This window comes from Megascapheus bottae, chromosome Y (genome assembly GCF_031878675.1).
Source record: "Megascapheus bottae isolate mThoBot1 chromosome Y, mThoBot2.hap1, whole genome shotgun sequence".
Lineage (NCBI taxonomy): Eukaryota > Metazoa > Chordata > Mammalia > Rodentia > Geomyidae > Megascapheus > Megascapheus bottae.
Window position 1 is genome coordinate 1,971,832 of NC_143548.1, and position 5,363 is coordinate 1,977,194.

Sequence of the window (5,363 nt, forward strand, 5' to 3'; positions counted from 1 at the left end):
AAATACTGAAAAATAAAAATCTTGAAAAACCTTGCCTGATGAAACTTAAATAACCAGTGGCTTTTAATGGCTTCTCTTGGTTATCAGTACTACAAAACACAGTACCAAAAAAAAGTGATAAAACCAGGCACAATCTAACAGTTACCAATTTAGACTCCCCCATAGAAACATATTTTCCACCCACATATTTTTTCCATCAAAAGCTTTTGTTGGTTTTTAATCTTTGAATCTTTAAGTCCAATTTGGTCATGATATGTTACAAATGTTTGCCTGTGTATTACTTATACATCATGATATCATAAGTTTGTCCACCACTATCCTAAATCTAGTTTATAGATGCGAGTGAGGACATAGAAACAATGCATTGCTCCAACGACAAGTGAACTCACTGGGAAAAAATGAGGGAAGTGGAAGGGTTTAGTTTTAAGGTGGAAAAATAAAGGTTGAGGGATCACTCATCGTCAGTCCCACTTGCTTCTGACTGTTCACTTCCTTCATGCTCTTTTCACTGTCAAAGTCACTCACCATGGGTTTGACTTTCCCTCCATTTGGCCTTTTCTTGCCTTTTCCTTTGTCCCAACTTTTCTCGTCTTTTTTTATTAAGCTTAATTTTCACCTTAGCAGATTTTGCCTCTGAATCGGACTCTTCTTCTTCTTCTTCTTTCTCTTCCTCATTGCTTTCATCCTCACTCTCTTCCTGTTTGGCAATGTTTTGCTGGGCACTCTTAAACACTGACTGTAAGGGAATGGAATCTTCGTAGATCTTGGATCCCTCTAAGTTGAATGTCTGTGCATTGTGACAGAGAAGCAAAACATTTTTCTCCAGGTCACCCAAGCTCTGGTTTTTATGGTTACAAATCCTTTCTTTAATTTTTTTGAAATCCACTGGCTTCCTAATGAGTTCATAGCATTATGGTAACTCTTTCCTGGAAGGTAACTGAATGAAGACTTTACTGAGCTGTTGCCCTGAATTTTCTTTGTAGTTTATCACAGTATCGATGGTAGCAGTCATCTGTTTTGTCAGTTTGGGTGGATTGGGTGAGAGTTTCTCAGCGGGAGGGCGGCCTTCTCTCTTAGCTTTTTCACATCTTCATTCACAGGATCTTTATCCACATTTCTTTGCCATTTTTTTTGTTTAGTAAGCCATCCTTCCTCTTCCATTTCTCCCAAAGTGCCTTCTTCGATGGCCCTGAGCTACTGCTTCTCTGTGAGGGCATCACTCTAGTCCCCTGCCAGATATTTTCTCTTCTTCTTCACACATGAGCCTTTCTACTTCAGCATCATCCTTAATCATCCAGGAGGGCAGCTCATCTTCCTCTATAAGGCATGGCTTCTGCTTTGGATTTGGAGCATCTTCTCTCTGCTGGTCCTTGTCCCTGCCCATAAAAAGGTCAAATTCTTCTTCTCATTGAGCAATCATTTGGTTCAGAGTCTCATCGTCTGAACTTCATCTTCTCCCTCATTTTCCTCTTCATGCTCCGTTGTAGCCTGCAGGAATGCCCTCCACTCGTGGCTTGAAGAGTTCTAGTCAAACATGCCTGCCTGAATAAGTATCTGATCTATGTTAGGCTTGATTTAGCAGCTTCAAGAATCTTCTCTCCACATTGTTAACTATCCAGAGTCTAAGCACCCAGACCTCATTCTGTTGACCAAAGCAGTGAGCTCAGTCTTACAGAAAAAGGCTTTTTGAAGTGTTTGGATCTCAAATTTAATGGAGAAACAAGTTTCCTATCCCATCACCCCAAACAAAAAACAAATTGAAGAATACCCCATATTTTCAAATCCTTTTTTTTACCTTTTTGCATTTGTATTTTTGTGTTTTTATTTATTTTTTGCCATTTTACCTCCACCTTTTTTTATGTTATGATTCTATTATTTCTTCCCCACATTCCCGCTTTCCTTCAGTCATTGTGATCATTCTGAGAAACATAGAGAGAGCACTGGGCACAGATTGGTTACAGGTTCTCACCTGTGGCATTTTTTAAAGTAATTTTTTATTGTAATTAATAAAAGGGTTACATGATATTTGCCAGATAGAAGGTGCATTAATTCACATACATTGATACCCTTTCACATGTCTTGGTACCCATCACCCTCCCCCCACCCACCACCCACCCCCCGTCTTGGTTTTCCCCCCTTCCCTATGAAATTTCAAATAACCAAATACAAATAAATTCAATATAGCAGATAACAAAGTGAGATACTGTAACAATATGAGATACCCAGGAGACAGCAAAGGAGATGAAAGATAACATAGTACATTAAGGACAACAATCATTCATTATATGGCGTTTGTTTCAGTATCCTGGAGGTCCTTTCAATTGGCTTCATACTATATAGCCTTATATATCAAAGTTTTGCTCTATTGCAGATCTCTGCTAGTAGAGCCCAAGGTTTCTACTGGTTATGACAAATGAGGGAAACCATTGAGCCTAAGTTTTGTCTAAGAACTCAAAATTTTGTGGGATATCCCCCACCTTTTTCTTATTTTTCTTTTTTGATTGTTTATTTTTACTTTAAAAATTTTGTCATTGAACTCTCCTATATATATTGCCCTCTTTTCTTTATATACTCTTCTCATTACTATTCTTATTTTCATAAGTTGTACCATATTTTTTCCAAATTTTGTACTCAAGTAATTTACCTTTCTACCACCTTAGGTCAGTTATCGTTATGCTATCCCTTTTCTTCATTACTATGTTAATGTTACACTCCTACGATACTCTTTTCATACCTCCACTCTTAAATGCAATTTAGAATGAATTGTGGGTTTTCCCAGTTGTAAAATGGTGACCGTTGGTGAAATCAGACTTGTCTGTAACTGCACAAAAGGAGAGAGAGAGACTGATAATACCAATGTAAAATTATGAACCTCTAATGTCTGGCCAGATAAAGAGCTCTAGGTTTGTTATATCTTTAAAAAATGTAATCTTATGCAGTATTAATCTTGCTCCCATTTTCAAATGGGCAGAACAAAAAACTCGAGAAAAATGGCAAATCAAAAATAGCATCTCCCACCTAGTATAAACAGGTAATGGAGCAGTCAATGGCAAAACTAGAGGAGAGCCCTCTAAATACAATTGATAAACATGATTAAAGAAAAATCTGAAAACACACAGAAAGAGGTAGTTGAGGAAGCCATATCTAAGTGACATGAAACCATAAAGAAGGTCATACGTAAATATAAGGAAGCCATAAAGGAGTCCATAATAAAAGAAAATCAATGAATTCATAGAATCCACAAACAAAAGCTGATCAAACTACAACAAATGTCGAATGAGAGTAAAGCTGCTGAACTAAACACACAAATGGAAATTGAGGTGTTAAAGAATTCCATGTATGATCTGAAACAAGAGATGCAAGGCAGTTTAGTCAATGCAGAAGAAAGAATCTCCAGAGTCGAAGATAATCACATCTCATTCAGAGTATAGAACAGGATGAAAAAATAGAAAGTTATTCTCCAACATACAGAAGCAATATTATTTTAATATGCAGTACATCTATTTTAAAGGAATAGCGAAAAGAAGCTGTTACAAACACATGAGTAATGATAAATGAAGAAATCTTAAAATAAAACTGTAAATGCAACAAATATATTTTTTATTTTAGTTTTTATTATCAAGATATATAGAGAGAGTGGTTACAGTCACTTTTGCCAGATAGTGACTATACTACTTCTCACACTTTAATACACCTTCCTACTTTTTTCCTCATTTCACTCACTCGATGCCCTCCCTTTCCTATTTCAAGTAAACAAATAAACATTATGCAATATACCATGTTATAAAGTCCGAAACTTAAAAATATGAGATTAAGAAGGTTCAACAAAGGAGAAGAGAAATAATATAGTTCATGAGGAACAACAATCACTTCATATAAAGCTCTTGTTTCATTATCTTGGAGACCCTTTCATTTACCCTCATCCCAAATGACCTATGTATCTTGATTTTTCTCTATTCTGATTGTCTGCTAGGAGAATGCTAGTGTTGTAGTAGTAATTGGAAATAAGGGAAACCATGTTTCTTTGGGCCTGGATTATTTAATATGAGTTTCCAAGTCTTTCCATTTCCTTATAAATGCAGAAATGTCTTTTCTGTCACTTGTATTGTTTCTCAAGCAGAAGCTATTCACCATCCATTAAGAGACATCTTGGGCCACACTGTGTACCGAAGATTATCTCATAATTTTAGGAAAATATTTTTTGCCATTCCTGGGCTTGGAGCTCAGGGCCTGAGAACTGTCCTTGGAATTTTCTCAAGGCTAGAACTCTACCACTTGGGCCTCAGCAACACTTCTGGCTTTTTCTAAATATGTGGTACCAAGGAATTGAACCCAGGTCTTTGTGCATGCTAGGCAAGCATTCTACCACTAGGCAAAACTCCCGGTCCCAGAAAATAATTTTTCACTGACATGAGTAGAGTTTATAAAATCTGGTCACAAACTAGCTTCTGTTTCAGATATCTCATGCAAATGAATGTGCTCTGTACATTCTTTGCTGTAGTTTAAAACATATTTTGTGGGAAAATCTAATTCCCTTAATGGAACAGATAAATCATTGGGTGTGACTGAAATGTAAATATGTGTTGGGAAATAATGAGGCTTAATTAGAGTTGATTATTCTATAACTTACTACCATTCTCTAAATAGAGTATTGAAAGATGGGTTTTAACTATGAGTATTCTATAAAACCAGCAAAAAAATTAAAACACCTAGACTATATATTTGTGTTGTCAAATAAGGAGTTCACGTGCTTGCATAAATAAATTAGATCCTTATTTTCAGATGTGAGCAAGCTAGCCCTCAAATCACAGACAGAAACACACATAACACCACATACACCACACACACACACACACACACACACACACACACACACAACTTCAATGTTATTAATGGTGTGATTTTTCTCCAGGTCGTAGTTAAGGGAATAAACCACATACAATGACCTCTCTCCATCTCTGTGTGGGTGGTGGAGTGATCTCTGTTGCTTCACTCAATGGATTGACATTCTTTTTGCTTGACCAAATTTAAAATACAATAGGACATATTCATAATACCTTCAGTAATACCTTTGATGAACTTTACAGAAACATACATGATTTATTTCCATGGTAAAGGATCCCAATTTTTGCTAAAAACAAGAGTTTGCCTTTTTGCCATTACAGTGACTGTTAGAGCTACTCTCTTTTCAGTTCCATGTGGAAAAGGCTGCTTGCTGTCATGAGCCTCCTATGTGAAAACTCATTTTTTTCTTAAAGTCATGGGACTTGAACTCTGGTTCTTGGCACTGTTCCAGATCTCTTCAGCTGAAGGCTACAGCCTTCACGTTGAGCCAGCGCCATATTTCCTGAGGATTCAACTTT

General features: G+C 36.7%; 1 pseudogene; it reads right to left on the minus strand.

Annotated features, from left to right (window-relative positions):
* Positions 1–451: 451 nt before the first annotated feature.
* LOC150040204 (SWI/SNF-related matrix-associated actin-dependent regulator of chromatin subfamily A member 2 pseudogene) lies at positions 452–1,182 on the minus strand (annotated as a pseudogene).
* Positions 1,183–5,363: the final 4,181 nt, after the last annotated feature.